The 26,640-nt window shown below is 40.3% G+C and overlaps 1 protein-coding gene and 1 non-coding gene across 5 annotated transcripts in view; both read left to right on the top strand.

The window, feature by feature from the left end:
- The window catches only part of PDE4D (phosphodiesterase 4D), an 871,615-nt gene that overhangs the window by 684,136 nt on the left and 160,839 nt on the right, over positions 1 to 26,640 (top strand). The window lies entirely within an intron of this gene.
- Positions 6,410 to 6,516, top strand: LOC123325348. Its single transcript, XR_006540367.1, has one exon. It is a non-coding gene; the product is annotated as a U6 spliceosomal RNA (small nuclear RNA).

Here is a 26,640-nt window from a genome sequence, read left to right as displayed (position 1 = left end):
GATCTTCCCAGGGATCAGCAAAGCTACCACCAAAGAGCGGATCTGAATGTCACCCAAGTCCCCTGCGGCCAGTATCCCTTCCTCACTGCCCCAAGTTTGGAAAGGACAGTATTTCCCAAACCCCCGGACCAAAGAGATCACCAGGGGATGGTGGAAAACAAACGGATTCCCAGACAGTCCAGAACAGAATCTTTGAGAGAAGGCCCACCGTCTTTATGTTATTAACGAGTGCTCCCAGGTGAACCATTTGGCCAGCCGAATTTGGGGGAATAATGGAATCCTGAATGCTGTGGGTGAGAGGGCAGAGTACAGCGTTGACACGGGTTGCTCCTAACTTGCTGGAAAATCACTGTCTTTCTGGAAAGTGTATTAGTGACACCCACTAATGTAACAAACAATGCAGTCTAGCGTAAACAAGATACTATGTGTGAAGTGCTGGGTGATGAGGAAGGCAAGACAAGGTGATATCATTATCAGCACAAACCACGTCATCATAGTCGTCATCACCGGGCTGTCATCACTGTTATCTCTCAAAATGTATACAAGATTTTAATTAGCGCAGCTTGCTCTTCTCCTAGCAGAAAATGAAGGATCATGTCCATGTTTGTGTTGCGGGGGTGGGAGCGGGCTTGGGAAATGTTATGTTTAGTAACTGTATCCTTTTTGTCTTCTTAGACACAGTACCAAGTTTCCTTTAAAAAAAAAAGAAAGAACAAAAGCTGCATTTTTAAGTCGCTCCCTCTACCCACAAAGTGCTTCCCACCCATGTATGCCTTAGAGAATATTCTAGGCCTACTCAGAAACACATTACTGTGGTGGGGCAAAGTAGTAAAAATTCCTTTGGGTCTAATTTCCCAAATTTTACTGGTTAAACACTGAATTGTTTGACTCCATGAATCAATGGGGAGTTCACTTCTAGCAGCCTTCTTCCACCATCTGAGAAAATGGTTTTTAAAAATCCATTGGGTGTGTCATGACTACTAATATTAATAAAAGGTAACATTTTCTGACATTTAGTATGTACTAAAGACTCTACATGCATAATCTCCTTTAAGTCTATGAGAATCCGATATACAGCTGCAAATGACAAAGTATAGGTTACAGCTGACTCAAAGGCATATCTTTAAGGTTTCTCTTAAATAATAATAAATCTCTAAGATTTATTGACATGTGCACACAAAAACACACCATCTATTGTCATCTGCCTCTCGCCTTGGAGAGTTCTTCCCCAGGAATTTCTTTTCCTGTTCTTCTTTTCTATTTTTTAAAGGAGAGCAGAAAATGAGTTTATATGGTCCTTTTCCTGAATGGCTATGAATGGAGAGTAGGACAAGAGGATGGCTAAGGTCTATGGATACAGAGAAACCTTTGGGAAATCCTAAGAACTCAGTTATGTAAGCTAAGAAAAGGATTCCTGCCTGGGATACAGAATTCCTTGAGCATTCTTTAATTCCCAGGGTCCTCTTCCTGACTCCTCCCTCTGAAGATTAAATAAATCTTAAAAAATTTTTTAAAAGGTTGGGGGCAAGGCAGTGCTTGAGACTCAACACTCCCCTTGCTTCTAGGACCACTCACTATTAACCCCTGAAATAGCAGTTTCTATGGAGTGATGAGATTCATCATCTTTTTGTTGTAGATTCGCCATAGGCTCTTCATATCCATTGTCATTTTCTTGGGTTCTATTTCTAGCCATGAAATTCCTTGGCTCTCTATCCGCCCCCCCCAGACTTCCTCTAGATATTTCTGATGTTTAAATATCCAGTGTTCTTAGTGTGTTACCCTCTCTCTTTTTTTGTGTTTCTCTCCCGGCATGTGGGCACTCTGGAAGTACTTCTAGTTCACTGTATTTTACATGCCTGGTAACACAAATGAGTGCTTTTGCTGTGTATCTTCTTTCTGCTATGTTTCCGATATTTGCATACTGCACACTGAATTGTCCATGTGGAGAACCTCATTTCTGTGTTCCCTCCTGGCTTTGCTCTTTTTCTCTCTGTTTCTGAGATGTGAGAGACTGTGTTTAGGCTCTGAGGACCCAGTGAGGCATAAAATACCTCCACTGAGCTTTAGAACCATCCTCCCAGAGGTTCTCAGAACTGGAAAAAATAAAAATGTGTCCTGTTGATTGACAAAGAGCATTAAGTTAAAAGAAAACAAAAGGACTTGTAAATGAATTAAGTAGCTGAATAAGAGAGGAAGAAATGAGTCAGGATGAGAGGTCTTTTCTCTAGAGAACCGGGAAGCTGTCTACACTGTTATTTAGCTCACAGACTGGAAAGGGTCTGGAGACCCAGTTCATGAACTTAGAGAAAACTTAGCAGCAAGAGAAAGTAGAAGACAGAATAGTAAAAGAGGAAATGTTTTCCTCATCACTAGGGAGGGGAACAGAAAAGGACAGGTCCTGGAACTGAGACTCGAAGGTGAGGAGCAGATGAGGGCTTCTGAGATGCCTCAAGTCACTGATTGTGTGACTGGGTTCTTTAACTAAAATTGTTCACCTAGAAATAGGCCTAGGTTTTCTTTTCCTGCAGGTTTTTGTTTTGAAAAAAATTCCAAACTGTTATAAGTTTTGTTTGCTCATTTGACATTTAGGTCAGAACCTAAAGGAGGAAGAGCAGGGGATTGGGGTTTCTCGGCTGGTTCTCCTGCTCACCCACTTTGTGATCTTAGACAACTTACTCTATGCCCTGAGTCTTTTCTGTTAAAATGCAGTGAATAACTAGAATAATACCCTCCTGATTGTGAGGATTACACAAGGTAATGTGTGTAGAAAATTTGGCACAGTGTCCGGTAGGTGAAAAGCACCTTATATATTGAAAAGCATTACCAGACTATCCATAGACACTATTGCACTATTCATGTTGATCCTCAAAGTAGTTATCTTTGTAAACTGTACCTTTTTTTAGCCCAGCTACCCCTGCTGAGAACATTTTAGAAATGGTTTTAGAGATATTTCATAGGCCATATTAGGAAAAAGCCACCTGATTGGTTTGCTGTCATGCTTCACTTTTGACCAGAAACATTATTTCCAATACGATTACCAACCCTAGTCAACAGACAGGATGTCAGAATAGCCTGGATCAGGCTAATTCTAGAAATGAATCCATTCCAAGGGATAAGACAATTTTGAGGCATTTGAAAGAAGTATAGCATGGACTCCAAAGGGAAGCATTCCCAAGACAGTGTCCTAGAATCGTAGAGTGACAGCAACATATGGAATAAGCATATAGATAGGTTTTCCCAGGGGACACTTTGAAAGTGTCAGCTTCATCTGAAATCTTGTCAGTTTGTGAGGGGGAAGCAATGATCTCTAGGAGTCTTTTTGCCTCTTCAGTCATACCTAGTACAGTCTGTATTTCTTTTTTTCCTTTTTTTTTTTTTTTTTTAAAGATTTTATTTATTTATTTGAGAGAGAGAATGAGATAGAGAGAGCATGAGAGGGGGGAGGGTCAGAGGGAGAAGCAGACTCCCTGCTGAACAGGGAGCCTGATGCGGGACTCGATCCCGGGACTCCAGGATCATGACCTGAGCCGAAGGCAGTCGCTTAACCAACTGAGCCACCCAGGCGCCCACAGTCTGTATTTCTAAAGATCTTCCAAGCCCGTCCCATTCACTGGAAACAGCTCAAAGTCCCAGAGATAAAGGAGAAGGCCAGCGTGTCCCAGCCCACTGGCTTAGAGGGGGACCCAAGCCCTCATCATTTCAACAAAAAGGGCAGCAGAGGAAGTCAACCTGGCATTCTGGCACACGGTATTTCTCACTGAGTCTATCACATTATCACTGGGCACTTACTGTGCTTCAACATCCTGTTCTTTGAGGATTCATACAATTCTCTCCTAGGCTGGCTTCTGCCCCTCCTTAGATAATGGTGTATCAGCAGTGATCCTCTGATTGCAGGTAAAAACCAACTCTGCTAACTTATGTAAAATGGAATCTAGTAAAATGAAATCTAATCTCCCTAAGTAAAATAGAATATTGGGATAATTTCCAACTCCTAGAGTATTAGTGGGGATGCTGGAGGATCAGGGTTGAAGGAATCAGTTCATCTTCAGAGTGCTAGAAAGGCACAAATAAAGGGAAATTTTCATGGCAGGAGCAACCTGATGAGCCTCCTGCAACTGTTTTTAGTTTCTTTGTTCATCTATGTCATGTAACATTCCAGGAAGGGGTCTAATTGATCTAGTTTGGGTCTTGGGTCTTGGCTACAGGAGAACAAGGTATCTGGCTCTTCTGTCAGATTATGTAATATAATGTAGTACTAAGAGCCTACATTATGAGGCCAGATTATGTGGATTCATATCTCAGCTGTGCCGCTTATAGATGTTTCTCCTCAAACAGTTCATTTAGCCTTCCAGAGCCTCAAGTCCCTCGTTTTTGAAGTGGGCATAGCAGTAGTAATTACCTCATAAGGAGTTCATGAAAATCAAGTATTATTTATAAAAAAACTAAGCACAATGCATGGCACATAGGAAGCACTTGATCATTGTGGGCTCTGCTGTTATTAAAATTATCCATGGAGACACCAAATAATTTCCTGAAGCAAAGTAGGGTACCATTAGAAAAGGGAAATAAATGTTGGTGGATCAAAAATTATTATTGATTATAGTGAGATAAGAAGGTTGGCCACAACACACTTTACTTTGCTAATATATTTCTCAGCAAGCTGCTCTTTATGATATTAAGGTTCTTAGAAATGTGGATGGCACATGTTCATTAATGTATCCCTGGGAATCTAGTCCATCAGAGGCATGAAATGGACTTAGATCTCTGAAGACAAATGGAAACTCACTATAGAACACCACACAAACTACTCATTTGGAATGTCAGCATTATCGTGAGGAGGAGGGCACAGCCCCGGGCTGTGGGGAGCTAGACTGAGTGCCACACACTATGGCAGAACCAGTCAGATAGAACCTCCCTGCCCTCACAGTTCCCTACAAAGCCACTAAGGCACTGAATCTCTTGACTACATGCTTCCGCCTGACCCCCACACTCAGACAGGGCTTCTGAAGCCAACCCACTTTGGCCTGTGTGTCTAAACCTACCATCTTTGTCCCAACCTTTGACCCCAGACCTGACTAACTCTGGCCCGTCCACCCAACCTCACCATGCCATGTCACCCAACACAAGGAAGGCATTTTGACTGGAAACTGAAAGTAGAAGACCCTTAGTTTACTTTTTTTGAAAGGTGTGTATCTTTTTCTAGGGGAAGAGCTAGGCACGGTGGAGGCTGGCGGGGAGGGGGTAGGGAGGGCAGCTTTGGATTTATTCAGTCAATACAGAGAATCCTGGCCATGCCACTTGTTAGCCATTTCACTTTAAGCAACTTATTCTCTGAGCCTCAATTTGTCATCTCTAAAATGTAGATCAATAACCAACCTATCTCAGAGAGTTATCGTTAGGATTAAATGAAATGAATAAGCACCAAGCCTAGTATCTAGCACATAGTGGGGACTAAAAAAGAAATTCTAATTCTTGAATAAACTTTTTTTTCTTGAGCGTACAGTGAGTTTCAGAGGTAAATGAATCATCTTTACAGTTGGAAGCTTGACATAAAAAAGAATAAGAAAATAACTAAATTTCTCTTAAAATTATTTTCCTTTACTAACTTGTCTTCTATTGTCTGTGTTCATACGAACTAGCTATGCCTGCAAAAATGTTTCCATGGCCAGTTCTTTTCTACATGTTTAAATTCCTAATTGTGCACACAATCTTAGTCACTATATTTTCATGTGCAAGCAATTAAGACTCATTTAACAGCCCTCCCTCTGGAAGGTTTTGTTCTCCATCTGCCATAAATCAGATTCCTTAGGAACATGTTTGATTTTGAAACAATGTGAAAGTACTGTTCATTTTGTTCAAATTTCATTTATGTACCATTTTTTAAAGTGATGTAAATGGACAGCCACAAAAAGCTCAGCAGCTGGTCAAAACAAGACATCAAAGAAATCATTGAAATGGGGCAAAAAATTAAAAAAAAAACCTAATATGCTAGGACAAAGCCAAATAAAAATCATAGTCTGATAAACATTCCTCAGACACATTTTGCTCATATTTACTTTACAACAGATTTAAAATATGGGAAAATGGGAAAGCACTGCTCTTCCCAGTCTAGAGCTCACAGAATTGTATGTGAGGAAAAACAGCGAAAGAAGCCAGGAGGAAAACAGAAAAGGATTAGATTTGTAAGTGTTTTTGGAGAGATGTGGTACGCAGCTACACATTTAAATAATACTAACAAGACTCAAACAGATTTGTACCACACTTTTGTTCATTTAAAAACCATTGGTAAATATTGTTCTCCCTCACCACAGGTGAAGTCCATTTTAGTGTGTTCAATGAGCTTCTTTGGATTATCAAAAAGAAGCTAATTCTTGGTCAAATTAAGAGGGAAAAATAATTATTAGGTTCTGTGCTCGTTTCAGCAGCACATATACTAAAATCGGAATGATGCAGAGAAGATTAGCATGGCCCCTGCTTGAGGATGACATGCAAATTGGTGAAGCATTCCATAATTTTTTTTTTTAAGAAAAAAGGATTATTAAGTTTCAACACAAGTACCTGTGAACTGGTAACCAAAATTCAGCAAAAATTTAAAAAGAAAAGGATTGTTTTTTCTTAAAGGTTTTTGAAATTAAATGTCATAATTTGGATGGAGACATAGCCCACAGAAAATCGTTTCCTCTACCTAAACGTCCCATTGTTTGGGGACTTGAAACAAATCACCCACATAGCTAATGCAGTAAATCCCCATTTATATATCAATAGAAAATTTTGTCTACCAGCTTCCTAAGACTTTATAAGCTGAATTGTTTTGATATCATTTGATGAAAGGTTCTGTAAAAGTTCAAAGTATTGTTGTTGATTTGGGCAGTCACACCTGCACATTTAAAATGCCTTTGTGCAAAGTGTAGCCCAATCTGCTTTCAAATCAGACCTTCAAACAAGGGTAGATTCATGAGTGTGACAGATCTCCCCTTAGGTGTTTCCTTACAAAGAAAAAGTAAAACTGAGAGAGCCACTCCCACCCCCACCATCTTTGTCTCTTTGAGCCTAAGCATCAAATGGCACCCCTAAAAAGAGAAGCAGAGAAAACATTAGTACATCTCTGCTGGAGATCTAAAGCAAGATATGGAAGGTCTTCTGGAAGGAGCGGCACCTAAGAATTATTAAATAGTTGTTAAGTAAACCGAAGGGAAAAATGGAAATGGAGGGAAACATACTTTAAGAGCAGCTGAGCTCAGAAATCACAGACATATGTTGTCTGCCACTAAAGGAGTTCCATTGTAGGGTGTAATTAAGAGTCAAATGAATATTGCACTAAGCATTTAGGGTAGTGGTTCACAAACTTGTTTGTTCATTAGAATCACCTGGGAATCTTTTTAAAATTCCAACGAGTGAAAGAAGAAAATAGAAAAGTTTCAGAGACCAGTTAGAGCACAATAGTGATGTTTAAGGATAAGGTCTAATAATGGTCCTATACTAGCAAAATAGCTAGATCACAGAAATATAGAGCAAGAGATTGTTGCAAATGATAAAAGAACAGGTGTGTGGGATTTAGTAACTGGTAATTGTATGATTTTGAGTGGATGTAAAATGGCTCTGCCAATATATGAACCCTTATGATCCTTGCTATTATATATAGCATATATAGGATTATATATCAGATAAAAATAGTTTGATGCTTGAATTCCAATTTGGAATTTAAGGCTGGTTTATCTCAGTGCATAGATTACCTACATTTCATTTAGGAGAAAATGATCCATATGTCAAATATTCTAGGAAACCAAAGTTCATAATCTTAATCATTTGGAATGAAAATCTTTGAAAGGTATTATGCTCATTCTTAACCTCTTAAAAGACATGCACTGAATGTAAGGAAATTATTTTTAGTGGCTCTGGTCATGATTATATACATCTGCTTTTATACTTCTTTGACATTCACAGATGCCTTTTGGAGCTAATGACCTATGGACTTTTCCCCCAACATTTAAGATCCCCAAATGTTGCTGCATTTTAACCTCTCATCTGCTGCTCCCAGTGATTACCTTTTAACGTTGTTAGTGAACCTGGCCTTAGTGGCCTCTTCTGATCACCTTGGCAAATCAGAGTCCTAGCCATTGCACTGAGTCTAAACTAAGAACAAATGAACTCAAAATAAAAGTGGGGTTGGGGCCAACCCGTCTCTGAGGTAGAGCTTTAGGATATTTAATGCATATAATAAATAAGGGTTTGGGCGCCTAGGTGGCTCAGATGGTTAAGCGTCTGCCTTCGACTCAGGTCATAATCCCAGGGTCCTGGGATCGAGCCCCGCATCGGGCTCCCTGCTCAGCGGGGAGCCTGCTTCTCCCTCTCCCTCTCCCTCTGCTCATGCTCTCTCTCTATCTCTGTATCTCTGTGTCTCAAATGAATAAATTAAAAATCTTAAAAAAACAAAATGGAATTAAAAAAACAAATAAGGTTTTTTTTAAATTTTTTCAATTTGAGTGTAGTTTACACGCAATGTTAGTTTCAGGTGTACAGCAGAGTGATTCAACTTCTCTATATGTTATGCTGTGCTCACCACAAGTGTAGCTCCCATCTGCTGCTGTAAAATGCCATTACAGTATCATTGACTACATTCCCTATGCTGTGCCTTTCGTCCCTGTGACTTGTTCATTCCATAACTGGAAGCCTGGGCCTCCCACTCCCCTTCACCCATTTTGCCCATCCCCCACCCCTGTTCCTTCTGGCAGCCATCAGTTTGTTCTCTGTATTTATAGGCCTGATTCTGCTTTTTAACAACTAAGCTTTTAAATGCATTGTTGACTGTTCTGGGGTTCTTTGCACCTATTTACTGGTATTGAATTGTAAAAGTTCCTGGACAGTTTCTGGGTAAATAGGTTATGACTAAACTACTAGAGCTAATAAAATTAATACTGACTTCTCATCAAGCAGTCAACAAAAACATATTTAATTCTGTACTCTGGGTTTCAGGGAAATGGAAATGAATAAGTTGCAGTCGTACTTGCAAGGACTTAGCAAGATATAATTGTTCATACGAAAAAGATAACCAAGAATCTTAGATACTCTCCAGGATTGTGTCACAGAGAATACGTGTCTTAAAAATTCAGAGGAAGCAAAGATCAAATTCAGATAAGCAATGATACATCTTGAATGCTTTTCAAATACTTTAGGTAAATGTCCCTCCTAGCCAGACTCTCATAATGGGCGTGTTAATGGATGATCACTACCTAGCCACAGAGGTTTAGGATTGCTTCCAGCATCCCAGCAAAGTAGCCCTTTGTAGGAACATTTGCTATTTGCTATTACAAAAGAGAGATGATCACTTGTGATTTTTTTTTTTTTAAGATTTGTTTATTTGAGAGAGAGAGCATGCAGGTGGCGGGAGGCGCAGAGGGAGAAAGAGAGAGAGAATCTCAAGCAAATTTCCCACTGAGCACGGAGCCCAATGCAGGGCTTCATCCCATGACCCCAAGATCATGACCTGAGACGAAATCAAGAGTTGGATGCCTAACCAACCAAGCTACCCGGGCGCCCCTCACTTGTGATTTATTAACATTCCTTCATCCTACATGTGGCCCTAAATTTGTGAAACCTGTAGAAAGAGCAATAACCCTGGGGTTTGGGGACCCGAGTTATAATCCCAGCTCTGTCACTACCTCCCTGTTTAACCTTGGGTCAGTAATTTAAGCTGGTTTTCCATCTATAAAATGAGGATATTGGATTAGTTGATATCTAAAAATCCAACCAGCTCTTTCGTGTTTTCTTTTTTATTTTTAAAAAATGCATGCTTCTGATTGCCTTTCTATATTTTCTGTATAATTATATTTCCCTAAGAAGTGAATAAAAGATACACTAAGTCAATGTATGAATTCCACTTTCCCCAATATAGATCCTGTAGAGAATATCCGTGACACCCACCATTTGCTATTTTGAATTTTCAACAAAGAGTTAAAAGAAAATTCTGGCTCGCCTGGCTAGTCATGCTCTCCAGTTGGCAGAAGTCTTCATGTGGACTTGATGGTTGCCTAGAGCAACAAAATATTAGGGACAGAAACACGTTCAGGGACTTGATTGTATAAGTGACTCAGAGCTGAGAGACCTTTTCCAGCTTGACTGGAGCCCATACTTAGCTAGAGTGGGTATTTGTCTATGCCTGTATGCGCCACTCCGCTGACTAGGAAGTGCCTGTTATTTTGCTTCCAGAATACAGAAGCCAACCTTGAAACCTGCAGAGGGGTTAATGGTCAGAAGGCAATCTTCATGTAGCACATCTCGCACATGAGAGGTCATTAACACTAGTAAATACAAACAAGATGAAGAGGCTGATTGTGGGCTTTGAAGAGCACGGACCAAGAACATTTTGAGAACTCAATAAAAATTCAATGTAAGAGCTACTCTTCAAAGCCAATTATCCCTTTCGAGTTAGGACAACCCACTGGAGGAGCTGCACTTTTTGTAAAGAACTGTACTAAAATTAATGACAGCATTAACACCCAGCATGACACATTTCCACTGTCTTACACATTTTTTTTTCCTTCCCTGAGGGGTCAGAATTCCCATCGGTCAGCATAAAATGGTCTAAGTCCAAGCCTAGTAAATCACTTGTATCAATACCCTTTTCCTTCTCTTTGTTGAAGCCAGACATCTCTAACTATGCTCTAAGTTAAAATGTGAAGTTAAAAAAAAAAGTTTTTCTATTCCTAAACTCCTAAATCCTCAGATCATCCCCTCCCTGTGCCATGAGTCTGGCTCCATAATACCAATTACTCCAGCTTGTTAAGGAAATTATTAGCATCATGTCTGTAACTTCTAGTCAGTGTTGCCTGCAGCATGAAATGGAGGGAGAAGGTATTAGCCAAGTCTCGTTACCTAAAGTCCTCCGTCTTTAGCTACTTAACTAGGTCCCATCTTACTTACATGTATGCTTGGTGTTATTTTTATACCCAGTACACATTCTTCCCACTTGCACATGAACAAGTTCATTGTGATAATAACAGCAATCATATACTTTTACTTTTTATCCTGATTGAATATTTATTGTGTGTCTTCATGAAACTGGCCTTCTCGGTTTGGACATTATGGATTGTAATGAATATTCTTTTTGAGTGATTGGAAACATAGTCTTCAACTTAACACAGTTTACATAGTAACTCTTATCCGCATAACCATAGCAGCTGTTTGGAAACATGGCTTCTGATCACTTGTTTGCAAATGTCTTTTTCCATACAATCCTGGATGGAGAGGGACCCATATACGTTACTTGACATGTGAAACACATGTGACCCTGGCAAATGATTTGGCTGACCTTGAAAACTCCAGCTGCTTAGTCACTTTAAAAACAAGGCAATACAAGTGATTTACTAGGCTTGGACTTAGACCATTTTATGCCGACCGATGGGAATTCTGACCCTTCAGGGAAGGAAAAAAAAAATGTGTAAGACAGTGGAAATGTGTCATGCTGGGTGTTAATGTTGTCATTAATTTTAGTACAGTTCTTTACAAAAAGTGCAGAGACGACTATCACAGGAAAAAAGCAATAACGTCCCAGTGGCTTTCTTTTATTTTAAAAAAATTTAATGAAGAAATCCAAGATTTAGCTTTTGTGTCGTCTTCTTTCAAATCAAGAGCAGTCTGTAATCTCCTAGAAAGACCAAAGCTTCTTTGCTTATTGTAAAATGTGTGCACTGCTTGGCATTAGGTGGTGGAAGGTTAACATTCTCTGCCAAGGCAACCTTCTAAGTGTTCCGGTCACTATGTGTGCGTGCTATTGTAGCTGGACTTTGGTTCAGCAGGAATGAAAGAGACCTGAAAAGTTACGCTTTAATTGAAATAGAAGTTTATTTCTCTTTCCTGTAAAAAAGACCTGGAGTGGGCAGTCCTGGGCTGGTACGGCTGCTCTAACATCATTAGGGACCTATGATTTTTTCAGCTAATTCCTCCACCATATAGGCTTTGCCTCCATGGTCCAAGATAACATCTAGAAAGCTCTAGTCATCACATCTAAATTGCCAGCACATCCCCTCCTTTGGAAGAGAATTCCCAGAAACCCCACATAATGCTTCTGTTTATAGCTCCTTTGGCTCACTTAGATACCTGCCACATCTAGCTGCAAAGGACCCTGGGAAATAGAATATGTTCTCTGGCAATCCCCTAATTTGGGGATTTCAGGCTCCTTTCCTCTCCTTCTTGCCTACCCAGGCTCTCTCTCAATTCTGTGCCATCCTGATCTCCTTACACCTCGCAGGAAAAACCCAGGACTGTCAGTTTCAGGATCTGCCTGCTCCACTTCCTTATCTGAACTCTTGGCGGGAAAAATCCACATGACTTCAAGCTGGAATTGGAGTAAAGTCAAGGCTGTCCCCTCGGCTGGACCCTCAGTGCCACTTGACACTTTATCCTTGCTCTGTGCCCTCTCTGACTTCCCTTGGTGCTTATTCTAACCTTCCTTCCCCTTGTCAAGCCTCCTGACCCCGCAGCTGCTCACCACTTTGCAGCAAATGCCTTTACTTGCTGCCTAATGAAGAAAGTCACTGTGAGGATATGAACTTCCTCAGGTCTGCGTCCTCTTATTGACACCCATACCCATCCTTTTCTCCCTTCTGGTCTCAGCAGGTGATGTGTCCCTTCCCCTTCCTGGCTCTAAGGCAACCTCTGCCTCTGTGCCCTGGGCCCTTTCTTCTCAGTACCTCCAGGACCTTGCTCCCACTTTTTCCTTTCTTTTTCTCACATCTACAATCTCTCTTTTTCTTCTGCCTCTTTCCCTAGTCATTTCTCTCAGTCTTTTTTTTTTTTTTTTTTTTTTTTTAAGATTTTATTTACTTATTTGACAGAGAGAGAGATAGCGAGAGAGGAAACACAAACTGGGGCGGGGGCGGATAGGAGAGGGAGAAGCAAGCTTCCCGTGGAGCAGGGAGCCGGATGCGGGGCTCCATCCCAGGACTCTGGAATCATGACCTGAGCCGAAGGCAGACGCTTAACGAATGAGCCACCCAGGTGCCCCCATGTCTCTCAGTCTTAAAAACAAGACAAAACAATAGCAAAGCCCAGTGACAGACCCCTTGTTGATCCCTTAGCTCATTCCTTTTTCCCTTCTTGGCCAAGCTGCTCCCCTTCTCACCTCCATCTAGGTGGACTCTCTCATACACCTGTGCTCCCACTACCCTCACCACAGTGTCCAGGGAGCTCCTTTTCGCCTTCTCTGCTCTGATCTGAGAGACCTTCCTCTGAAACCCTCCCCTTATTCAATTACCCGGTAAGCCTTTATTCAACACAGATCTATTAGGAACCATTCTCTCCCAAATGATTCTACTCTCTTCTTTTCTTGCTGCTCCGAATATTCTTTCTCACCATCCTTCATGATCTGTCTTCCTCCCCTCTTTAAACAGGAGTATTCGGGTTCCAGCTGATTGCTTCTCTCATTCTGTGCACTCTCTAGATGCTTTCATGTACCTCTGTAGCTTTACTGCCCACCTTGGAAGGTGATTCCCAAAACTCTGTCTCTACTCAGACCTCCTCCCTGATTTCAGACTCAGGCAAAAGCCCAGTGCCTGAAGATATTCCACCACTTACATACAGCATGTTTGGGGTGCCTGGGTGGCTCAGTCAGCGAAGCATCTTGATTTTGGCTCAGGTCATGGTCTCAGGGTCCTGGGATCGAGACCCGTGTCGAGCTCCATGATCAGTGAGTCGTCTGCTTGAGATTCTCTCCCTCTCCCTCTGCCCCTTTCCTTGCTCGTGCTCTCTCTCTCTCTCAAATAAATAAATCTTTAAGATAAATAAATACACTATATTCAAAACTGGATTCATATTTCTTTGCAAATCTGTTTTTCCTGTCTCAATTAGAAGCACTTTTTTTTTTTTTAATCCAGGGTATTACCCTAATATTGTCAACCTCTTTATTTACTAGTGACTGGTTAGTTTTTGCACAGCAAGTAGACAGGACTTTTTTCCCCACAGATTTAAATTGAATTTGGAAATTTTTTCTCTTACAACTTTAAGATTGCTAGATGGCAATGATTTTTTTTTCTTTTTTTAATTTATTTTTTTAAATTTTATTATGTTATGTTAATCACCATACATTACATCATTAGTTTTTGATGTAGTGTTCCATGATTCATTGTTTGCATATAATACCCAGTGCTCCATTCAGTACGTGCCCTCTTTAATACCCATCACCAGGTTAACCCATCCCCCCACTCACCTCTCCCCTAGAACCCTCAGTTTGTTTCTCAGAGTCCATAGTCTCTCATGGTTCATCTCCCCCTCTGATTATCCGAGGCTGAAACTTGGACATCATACACCTCTCCATCAAATAAATAACTATCTTTTTATTTTACTTTCTAAATATTTGTCAAATCTGTGCTCTCCTCTCTACCCCACTGATCCTTCTCCAGTTCAGGTACTCATCAGCTCTCCCCAGATTACTGCAGGAGTCCCTGAAATAGTATTTTTAAACTGTCAGTTGCATTTGGCATTTTATAAAAAAAAATTTATAGTATCTAGGGTAAATATTGTTTTATGATATTGTTGACATACACACAAATACTCATAGCCATTTTACCATGAAAATGTATATCTTACTATATATCAAAAAATTTGAGAACCACTTTCTTAAATAGTCTATCTTTGGTGTATTCCCCTTAGCTCTGCCTTGTGCAGTGCAACCAAATTGATATAGTTGAAAAATTAGTCTGAAAATGGCATTGCCCTGCTTAAAACCCTTCTGTGCCTCCCATCAGCCACCAGATAAAATCGTATCTCCTTGGCAGTGGGTACACAAGACCCACCTGACTCTTCCAGCAGCAAATTTCTTCCACCCATAGATAACATGTTTCACAGCTCTCTGTGTTTGCTCGTTCTCTTTTCTTCATCTAGAACTCACTTTACTCTCTTAATTGCCTGGCTCACTTCACCTCCTTCTTTGGGTAAGGTGACACCTGAGTCCAAGCCCTGTCCTTTTCCCCAGGCTGAGTCAGGACCTTCTCTGTGTTTCCATAACCCGCATACCTACCTCCAGCTTAACTCTAATGAAATTTTTTTAAAACTTTATTTATTTGAGAGAGAGAGAGCGAGGGGAGGGGCGAAGGGAGAGGGAGAGAATCTCAAGCCGACTCCCCACCAAGCTTGGGGAGGGCTCGATCTTACGACCCTGGGATCATGATCTGAGCCGAAATCAAGAGCTGGATGTTTAACCGACTGAGCCACCCAGGCGCCCCTCCAGTACAATTGTTCTAAAAATTGTAGTTTATGCCTCTTTATTCCCATATAGCCTGTCCATTAACATGTCAGTTCTCTTGTTGTGTGTTCACGTAGCCTCTAGTGCTAGAATGCCATCTTGCTTGACTTGTGTGTCCAACAGTCCTGGGGGCAAGAGGTCCTTATACATCTCTTCTCAGAACGTCATAAATTGTCTATTAAGTAGAATCTAGAAGCCAAACAGAGGGCAGTAGACGCCAACGTTGAAAACTGTTTCTCCTGCACAAGAAGGGAAGTGGAATAAAGCTGCCTCTTAACCCCTTTGACAGAAGGGAATAACTCGAAAGAAGGAAAGGATGGATGACTTCCATATTGTCATACCTCTGAATCAGAATGAGGAAAATGTGAGAAGCAGTGTCAGTCCCGGCCTGTTGTTCACTGGCCAATATTTTAAATAAGCCCCATGGTCCTCCAAAAGGGCATGTTTATATGAAAAAGATAAAACTCCTTTTGGCTTATTCTGAATGGCATTTAAGAGTAGCCTTACTCACTGTCAGTGAAGGTAAACCTCTCACCTCACTGCCGCCGGCAGGTCTGGGAGCACACCGTTTACCCAGCTTTGTGGAAATACTAGGGAGGCATGTCTGTGATTGACAAGTACTCAGCTCTGTGCCAAGTGCACTTGGGAGCATTTGTGTGATGAGTGTAAAGAGTTTTTTTCCTTCTGATTTGGGCTGTGGCTTCATTTCTCCTCCCTAATATAAGAATAGATCTCTTTAATATCTTCTTCATACTTTACCTGCGGCTCCACTTTTCTTCTTCCTTTCCTTGAGAGGGTAAGAACAACTCCATAGTGCCTTCCTTTTATGCTTTGGGCCAATTCCATTGTGTTGTTTTATGGTCTTGGGCTTAGAGCTGCCTCAGTACTCAACACTAGTCCTGGACCATGAGACTAATGAGAAAAGCAAAATGACTTCAAGTAAAAGGAAGTGGTTTGTGTTGTGGAGAGAAACTTGGAAATACACCACCAAGAACACTAGGTGCTCTATTCTCCCTACAGGCTACAGCTGGGTTTGCACATTTCAAAATAACCATTCAATTCATTTAGTTCTGTCAAACGGCTAGTCAATACAGTAAGGAGGAAGGGAAAATAAATGGGTTTTTTGGATGACTGGTTTAGCATCACGTAACCTTGATCTTACTCATTTCCGAGGAATAATTTCAACTCTTAAAGAAATACAACCTATTGCAGGTTAGTTTAATACAAAAAATACATTTAAAAAGGTATTCATATTCAACATGTACCTGGGGCGCCTGGGTGGCTCAGTCGTTAAGCGTCTGCCTTCGGCTCAGGTCATGATCCCAGGGTCCTGGGATCGAGCCCTACATCGGGCTCCCTGCTTGGCAGGGAGCCTGCGTCTCCCTCTCCTACTCCCCCTGCTTGTGTTCCCTCTCTCGCTGTCTCTCTGTCAAATAAATAAATAAAATCTTAAAAAAAAAAATATTCAACATGTACCTGTTTTCCCCAAATGTCATGAAAACAGGTAGAAATAATAGTGTGGGCATAGAAACTTGGATTATAATATGGGAAAAGAAAGGTTAAAATCATTATGAGAAATTCACTTCTTTCTTTTTCATTCTTCTGTCTGAATCTCTCTCCTTCCGACTTCCTCCATCTTGTTCTTTCCATTGCCCTTCTGTTCCCGTCTCTTTTAACCTCACTCACGGTAACACCAACTCTGTGCCGAGCCCTGTGCTAAGACAACACACTTGATCACACTGGATTCTCACAACCTTGTGAGGTAGAATTACTAAACCTTTTACAGAAGAGCAAGTTGAGGCTCACAGTCATTATTTCCCATAGTCATTATTCCAAAAAGTTGTACAGCTGGGATTCCAACCCTGGCAGTTACAGTTCAGATTCTACACCCAGAACACAACCCTCTATCGCTTCGCTCTCATTTCCTTGCTGTTCATTTTTGTTTCTTCCATATTCTCTCTATTCTCGTGTTCTCCACTGCAGTCTCCCACACTTCTTTCATTATATCCTCTGCCTCGTTTTCTCCTACTCTCTTCTCTGCCTCCTTCCCTTATTTCTCTATGATCTCCTGTATCTTATCTAATGGTGCTTTCCTTACCCTCTATACCCTGTTAGTTCCAAGCTCCCAGAACCCGTCCCCTTCTCCCCTCATGACACCTTCTCCTTTCTCATGGCAGCGTCTCCCAGCCCGAGACCCTGCCCCTCTGTCATTCTTGACGGCTGCTTTCCCAACATCTGTGTGTGAGTTAGGAGTGGGGTGTGGTTTGAAGCGCAAGACAAAGCAAGGTTATGTTCAAGAAGAGCCTGTGCTCTGTTCCTGTACACAAGGAGTGCCGTTCGTGCTTCTAAAGGGATTATAAAAGGGAATTTCATTGCTGCCAAAGATCTCCCAAGTTAGGTTTCTGTTGAACTCCAGATGGTCTCTAGTGACTCAGAAAAGAAGATGCATCTTGCTATGATCACTACCAGGAAGTGAGCACCAGGCAGCAAATAGAAACCAACTCTAGGACTCTGAGATCCAAGACAAGTAGAATTCCTATGTACAATTGCAGTAAATGTTGAGGGGTACACCATGATGTAGTACTTTGAAAAAAATTATATCTTGCTTGAGTGACCATATTTTCAAACAGCCAGTACAAGACAGAAGAGTTTCATTTCCTTGAATCAAGGCTATTAGGTAACTTTTCCTGGAACCACTCTTAAGGGTTCCAGGAGAGAGGCGCCTGGGTGGCTCAGTCGTTAAGCGTCTGCCTTCAGCTCAGGTCACGATCCCAGGGTCCTGGGATTGAGCCCCGCATCGGGCTCCCTGCTCTGCAGGAAGCCTGCTTCTCCCTCTCCCACTCCCCCTGCTTGTGTTCTCTCTCTCGCTGTGTATCTCTCTCTGTCAAATAAATAAACAAAATCTTTAAAAATAAATAAATAAATAAAATAAAATAAAAATAAAAAATAAAAAAATAAAAATAGCTGAACTTACAGAAACAGAGTAGAATGGTGATGATCAGGGGCTGGGGTGAGGGAAATGGGGTGATAATAGTCAAAAGGGATAAAATTCCAGTTATAGGATGAGTAATTCTGTGGATCTAATATACAGCATGGTGACTATAGTTAACAATATTGTATTACATACTTGAAAGTTGCTAAGAAAGTACATCTTAAATGTTCCAATACAAAAAGAAAAAATAGTAGTTGTGTGAGGTGATGGATGTGTTAAGTAGCTAGCCTGTGGGCGGCAAAGTCATCTCTAGAATGTGGACAAAGCCCCTAGGCAGAGAAATGCATTTGGAATTTGGTCAGAGTGCAACGAACAGGTAAAGGTGAGAGGAGATGGGCAGGATACCAACGATGTCTAATACGGTTCCTCTTTTATCACACCTCTCTGTGATATTTCTGGCTACTTCTTTCTAGAGATAATAACTCCAGTTTCTTGGGATTATGATATTTGGTATCGACCTTTGCCTCATTGAAAGGCTATTTGCCTTCAAGTCTGCTATAAAGTAAGAGATATTCTACAAAGACACTTTCTATATTGAGAGTTGAGTGGAGGGGCACCTGGGTGGCTGTAGGTTAAGCATATGTCTTCAGCTCAGGTCATGATCCCAGGGTCCTGGGATCGAGTCCCGCATCGGGCTCCCTGCTCAGCGGGGAGCCTGCTTCTCCCTCTCCCACTCTGCCTGCTTGTGTTCCCTCTCTCACTGTGTCTCTCTGTCAAATAAATAAATAAAATCTTAAAAAAAAAAAAAAAAAGAGTTCCAGGAAAGAACTCCAGATTCCCAGGCTATTGGCAAAGAGTGGGTGCCTTCACACCGTACTTCACAAAGGTCCCGCATCAGCATATAGTAGCATTCCCATCAGATTGGCTTAGTTACCAGAAATAACTAGATCGAAATAAATGTCATTCTTACAAGGATTAGGGTGTAACAGTTTTGAGGAATCATCATCTCTAGAGAGCTACAACTTCATCTTTTGCTGGTAGGACATTGGGTATCTTTCTTGAGACTCTGCCATCTGTTTGTTTGTTTGCCTTTCTGGTATTTTCTTGTTCTGGGCCCACTTCTTCTGCTCTTCATGCTCTGCGTGTTCATCGTCCCCGCCCGCACAAGGCTTGCCATAGCTTTTCTAACTCCAACTTGACTTCACAGCACCTATAGATGGATTTGTTTTTTACTTCTCCTGACACCAGTTACCATGTTTGCAATGTCTCATTGACAATTACAGTCAAATAGAACCTACAGATTTACAAGTAAAATAGACAATTTTTTATTCTAGGCACATATGAAATAAGCCATTGTTAACTATTGAGCCCATGAATTGCTTGCTTTGCGGTTAGATCTTCAGATCTGGTCTATTTAACATTTTAGACAATATTCTTTTAACAAGTAATTTTTTGAGAGTCTCCGTGTGCCAGACCTAAGCAGGGCTCTTGGGATACAAAGATGACCGAGAAGCAGCATTATCCCTGTCCTGAGTTCCTCTAATCTGGGAGCCAGGAGAAGGGAGATATACATTATTCAGATAATCATAGTACAGAGTGTAAAATTCTAAACTGAAGTAGTGATATGAAGGAAAAACTCCGTGAGAGGGGCAGACCAGAAGAAGCCCAGTCTGCCCATGCTGCTGGAATCTCCTGCAAAAATAAATAATCATGTCTAGCTGACTGGATCTTCTGAGAAGAATTCAGAAGCATGAAAGCCAATCAACCAGAATAGGCAAGTTCACGCCAAAAGCCTTTTCTTCCGTTGTCATACCCAGTCAGTGATGACTCTGTGGCAGAACTTGAAAGGCAGCTCTGGCTTCTTGCTGTTCTCCCACCCAGAGAAGGTGTCTTTCTTTGAAAGATGAGTGCTGGCTCCCCTTCCTCCTCTTCCTTCACCAACACAACTGTAACATCTTCCTCCCAGATCTAAGGCCCTGAATTTGGACCTCCCAAGTGGCAGGACTCTAGACTAATCCATTAAGTCTGCTAGATTTTCAAAACACTCATTCACATTTGGATGCCTGGGGCCTCTCATGTAGCCCGGGCTGTGTTAATTTCCGCACTTGCATTTTAAACCCTCAGAGTCAGGATTTCACCAGAAGACTTCCAAGTAATTGCTTAGATGGCACAATAAAGATATCCACGTTAAAAGAGAAAAGATGTAGGGCGCCTGGGTGGCTCAGACGGTTGAGCATCTGCCTTCGGCTCAGGTCATGATCCCAGGGTCCTGGGATTGAGTCCCGCATCAGGCTCCCTGCTCCTTGGGAGCCTGCTTCTCCCTCTGCTTCTCTCTCTCTCTCTCTCTGTCTCTCATGAATAAATAAATAAAATCTTTAAAAAAAAGAGAGAGAGAAAAGATGTACTAATGAGTCTGCTGTTCTTTGCAAGGCCCAGGAATGGGGAACCTCCCTTTTGGACAACTTTGCCAAGCCACTGTGAGTTGTATTTACACTTGGTCACAGATCTATTGACAAGAAAAATTTAAGGGAAGTAGGGAGAGAGGAAGTTTATTCTTGTCTTTTTTTTTTTTTTAATGTTATGTTAGTCACCATATAATATATCATTAGTTTAATTCTTATCTTTTAACAAACCTGCACGCAACCACAGAGAACCATCCCTAGGAACCTAACACAAAAGTTTTTTTTTTTTTTTTTTTTTAAAGATTTTATTTATTTATTTGAGACAGAGAGAATGAGAGACAGAGAGCATGAGAGGAGGAGGGTCAGAGGGAGAAGCAGACTCCCTGCCGAGCAGGGAGCCCGATGCGGGACTCGATCCCGGGACTCCAGGATCATGACCTGAGCCGAAGGCAGTCGCTTAACCAACTGAGCCACCCAGGCGCCCCCTAACACAAAAGTTTTACGGACAGTTTTTTTTCAGACTCTGAAATTCTGCTAAATCTCCATCCCAGTATCACTCAAAGTCTTTACAGCCTCTCTTTGTCCCTAGGCTGTCGCTTTTGCCTGGAATTCCTACTCCAAGGTTCCCCTGTGGTATTTTTAATAGTGTTGTTTGATGCTGCAGCCAGTTTCCCCGTGGTTTGGGAGCTAAATGGAATACAGTGATGTGGTGTGCTGTAATCGTTCTTGGAGGGATGTCAGGACAAACGAAAATCCAAATAAGAGAGCACCTGAAAGAACCTGGTCCCTTAGTGAAAGAACTTAACACTATGGAAGGGTGTTGACTCCTAATTCATGTTGTTTCTGTTGACCCCTATATGCTTAAGAGGAAATGTTTACTATTGACCAAACTGAGTTTGGCAATAGTTTTGGAATCAAATGCAGAGTATACACTCAGATTCACTGTTGTTTGCCCATCTACTTGGCCCACATTTGCTTTTCTGTCTAGTTAAGCCTGAGGATGTGTGTTAGTTTAAGAGACAAGGGTACTCTTAAAGAAAGGGGGGAGGGGACTAAAAACACCTTTGCTCAAAGCACCAAATTCTATGAGCTGATGATTGCCAAGTTTGGGCAATGATTAGTACCACTACCACCAGAATAGGTCTGGCATCTCTTACACATAATCCCGATGCCCAGGCCTACACTGAGCAGAAGCATTATAGGATTCTACAGCCTAATATTGGTCAGCTTTTCCTTGGAACAATAAACATCATCGGTGTATTTGAATCACATGTGGCTTAGAGTAATGGAAATATTTTTCCTGCTATTTAGAACAAAACCAATTCTTTAAAAAATTGTACATATATTATACTTTACGTATATATACATATATATATAAATTGTACATATATATACTTTACATATACGTATATATGTGTATATCAGATCAGATAGATGGATAGATAGATAATCTGATCTGTATTTGCTTTTACTAAACAGTTTTATTTCCAGTGAATCTTTATTTAGAGGTCCACTGAATAATCTATCATCTGCGGAGTTCCTTTTAAAAAGTCTTCGTTGGTGATGGATTTATTCTGGGGAGAATAGGTTATATATAACATACAATTAATACCCAATTAAAGTAATAACACACAACTTGTATTGAGTGTTTGTTATGCCAGGGGCTGGGCTAAGCTTCCTGCCTGCCTTGTTATTTCTTCCTCCCCATGCTGGGTGAGGTGCAGGTCTGTCATTGTCATTTCCATGGGACAGAGGAGAACACAGAAGCTTAGAGAAGAGGAATGACTTGAGGGGTTAGATAATATTTGAGGAGTTACAGTGAGAAGAAAAAAGCCTCCTTCAGTTCAGCTGAAAAGTCTTAGTGTTTCTTTCCCACTTTTAAAATATATTTTTTCTCTTCTACTGTCAACTGAAATAAGGTCACCCAGCCTATACATTATAGAAACAGGACTCTAAAGTCACTGCCACCAAAATCCCAACAAAGTAAGCCAGCAATTCAGGAAAATGTGTATTTTTTTCTAATTGAGGGTACTTCCAATAATGACATGACTAAATCACCAAGATTACTGGCTTGAGTACCAAATCATTCCTGTACTAAGAAAAACAGGAAATAACTCAGATATAAATGATGAAAGTGGCTGCTGAGTTAGGAAGACATTTGAAAATCCCCTCATACCAATAAATCACACCCTGGGGCCTAATACAGTTTAGTGTGGGTGATATTCATAACTGTTCTCTTCCTTGAAGGATTGTGGAGACAATCGAATGGGAAGGTCAAGAAAATACTATTCAAATGATAGAATTGGGGGGGGGGAATAATTACTGTATCTCATTGGACATAGTTGGAGAGAAACAAATTTTGGCAAAAGAACCAGTGATAGGACATATACTTACTAAGTTAAAACTCTTTTGAGTTTACCGTAGAAATGTCTTAAAATCTGAGTTAGGATTTTGGAGACAAAAACAAGACCTTAAGAAATTCTAAATGCCATTTATTTAGAGAAGTGTTAAAGGAGTAGAGATTTAAACAGTTTCACAACTTGTGGTTTTCAGGGGTCAAAGTCAAGATGAGACTGTAGATGACTCACACTGCCCAATTCACTGAAAAATGTAGGCAGCTTTGACAAGCAGTGAAATGTTATCAATTTTATTCCAAATGATCCATCTTAAGAATGACTTGAGGGTTTAGACAATATTTGGGTTTAAAAAAAGTCTCTTCCGGCTCAACTGAAAACTCTTAATAATTTCTTTTCTACTTTTCAAAGTACCTCTCTCTCCTCTCAACTGTACCATAAGAGTGTATTTTTTGTTGTTGTATGGTAAGGAATATTTGAAACACAAGTTGCAAAGACACTCGATTTTTCAAATTGGCTTAGTGTACTGCCTTATATCCTTTACTATTGACGTTAAGGCCAGAGGTGTAGAAGAGTTGTTCAAGGAGAGTACAAGTCTAACTTAAATATACTCTTTTCAACATTTTTATTTATTTTATCAAGGTATATTTTTTACCGAGGAAATAAAGTCCTAGGCAATTGTGTTCTGCAGTGTTTCTGTAGAGAGCCTTATCCAGTTACACTATCAGGCTCGGTCCTGCGGCTCTGCTCCTGCCCACGACAGAGTCTGAATAAGAAGAAACTCTCCAAATCCAATTTGGAAATCAAAGAATCAAAACTCTTTCAACAGTTTGCACTGGACCGCATTATTTGATTTGGAAGAAAGTGAGTCAGACCGGTTCCATTTCTTGATGAAATAACTATCTCATTTACCGACTTTAAGGAAATGGCCCTCTTCAGTGGCTTGGAAAGTGAACATTTCTATCCTATGCTACTTGTAGTGATGACCACTCATACCTTACAATTGAAAATATTTTTAATAAATAATAGATTCTCATGCTTCAAAATACAAAATTCAAAAGGGTTCCAAAAATCAAAATGTGAACAGTTTCTTTTGTGTTAGGTAAGCACATCTTATGCATATACAAGCAAGATATGAATTTTCTAGCAACCTTTTAAAAATATAATAGGAGGGATGCCTGGGTCGCTCAGTCGTTAAGCATCTGCCTTCGGCTCAGGTCATGATCCCGGGGTCCTGGGATCGAGCCCCACATTGGGCTCCCTGCTCAGCGGGAAGCCTGCTTCTCCCTCTCCCACTCCCCCTGCTTATGCTCCCTCTCTCACTGTGTCTCTCTCTGTCAAATAAATAAATAAAATCTTAAAAAATATATATAATAGGAAATGTTTAATCTTATTAGGTTAATATTTTGAAAGGTATCAATAGGGAAAGAAAGCTTCCTATGGTTTCTTTAGTATTTTTTTAAATAAGAACAGGATTTTATTTTTCAAAACCTATTAAACTTGTCTTCAAAGACATATTTAAAAATTTTTCTCATGTGTTTGTAAATATATTTACTTCCATTGGAAACATTGCATAATTTGCCTGAACATGGAATTATGTAAATGAAATCAGCAGTTTTCAATTAAGACTTGATAATATTAGATACAGGATATCTTTTATGGCAGTCAGGCATGCTTTGACCCTTTGAATCTCTGGCATAGTGTTTTTCTTGATTTCAGTAGATTTCTTATATCTCTAGGAAGGACCTATACATTCTTGGTAGGAGAATGGAAAATTGCATCTAAAATTCATTCATTGCAAATCTGATTTTTTATAAAATCCTACAGGGACGATAGACGTACATTTTTCATAACCCAGGCTGGTCAATAAATCTCATAGGATTATTTGTCATCCTCTCTGTCGAGCAGAGGTGAAAGCAGCTGCCTCCTGACTTCTGTCTGTATGCGAACAATTCCAGAGAAGCGCTAAGAATGAGAAGAAGCATGAGAAAGTAGGAAGAACATGAGATTTGGAGCCTATTACACCTCCCTAATTTATTTGCCTGGTGATTTCAGGAAAATCGCTAGGCCTCCATGAGTCTCATTTCTATCATCTGTCACAGAGAATGGTGATAATACCATGTGTTATTAAAGATTAAATGAGACCGTATGGAGAGTACGCAACACACAAAAAGCATTGAACAAATACAGCTTTGCACTTGAAAATGGTCTTTGCATTCTGTATACCCTTTATTTTCTTTAGAATAAAAAAAACTCTTCTGTATTTTCTAATGTAGTATCTTTAATGGGTATATATTCTGTAATAAAAAAGTAACACATGACTTTAACATCTCTTTAAAAGAGGAAGAGCATCTATAAAATAATGAAGTTGCTTCTAGGTAAGAATTTTTAAATTGTTAAGTGGGGGGAGTCTCTAAAAGGGAAATCCAAAGACATGTATTGAACATGTAAACCATTTAAGTCATAACCCCAAGTTAGTCAACTTAACCTGGATGAGATTTGGTTTGGACATGACTTCTCTGTCACCTGTGAAGCAATTTATTTTAAATCTTCATTGTTCTTGCCTGTCCACTGGATTGCAAGCTGCTGCAGGACAGACTTCGTTATACCCAAACTTTATCAAACTCCCTGGCAGCGAAATATAAACCCTGTACACTGTCAGTGCTCAACAAATGCTTGCTTAAGACTTACAAAGCCCTGTTGTATGCAGTCCATTCACAATAAAGCTAATTTTAACAGCTGACATATCACAAAAATCAATATTCAAAACACCACTCATCTTTCTGCTCATTAACCATCTAATGAATAGCATCCATTGATTTTTTTCTTTGCTTTCTGAGGACACACACCCTGTTTTTCACTCTGTCCCCTCTTGTCTTCTCTGAATATACCATTTACAGCCTTCTAGTTCTTCTGGGAAAGTGACTTGGTGTGAAATAATAGGCTGTTAGAACTGGAAAGGATCTCACTGATCATCAGTGCAGGGTCCATTTTAGAGACAAGACTCGTCTCAGTACTCAGTGGTCACAGCTGGTCAGTGGCCGGGACTCACATCTCCTGACTCACAGCACACTTGGTTTTCTTAAGAAGGCAAAGAACAAAGGAATTTTTTTTCTCTTTACCAATAATAGAAAATTAGACTAATAAAGTCATAAAAGATGTTTCCCTTTATAAACCATAGAGAAATTCCTGATGGTTCCTTTTTTTTTTTTGATCTGTGATCTTTAAAACATGTGGCTAATAGCTATAATTGGATTAAAGTGAAAACATGTGATTATGAAAGAATTGAAGTACCTTTGCCCTATTCTGCATTGCTAGCCAGCTTCAGAGTAGAGGTACACATTTGACGAGCAGTGAACCAACGTCAACCCCGTGGAATTCCCAAGACTCGATTGAGCTTTCCCAAGTTCAAAGCCTGTCAATTCACTATTGGTTCTAAAATCCAAGTCAACTGGAGGATCAAATAGTTTTTACAAGATGTCATTTGAATGAAATAATAGTAAACAACATTGGAATACATGAATTATTGCTTAAATACTCATTTGCTTAATTAGCTGGAGTATTGGAATGTCTTTTGCTTTATCATTTCACAATGCTATGGCTTAGTATATTACAAGATTTTGTAATGCTATCTTAATTATCATATTTATTGAATACTCACTGTATTCCAGACACATCTAAACTTTTCATGTGCACATTATCATCTAATCTTTA

This window comes from Neomonachus schauinslandi, chromosome 7 (genome assembly GCF_002201575.2).
Source record: "Neomonachus schauinslandi chromosome 7, ASM220157v2, whole genome shotgun sequence".
Taxonomy (NCBI): Eukaryota; Metazoa; Chordata; class Mammalia; order Carnivora; family Phocidae; genus Neomonachus; species Neomonachus schauinslandi.
This window is presented reverse-complemented; position numbering and strand designations above follow the sequence as displayed.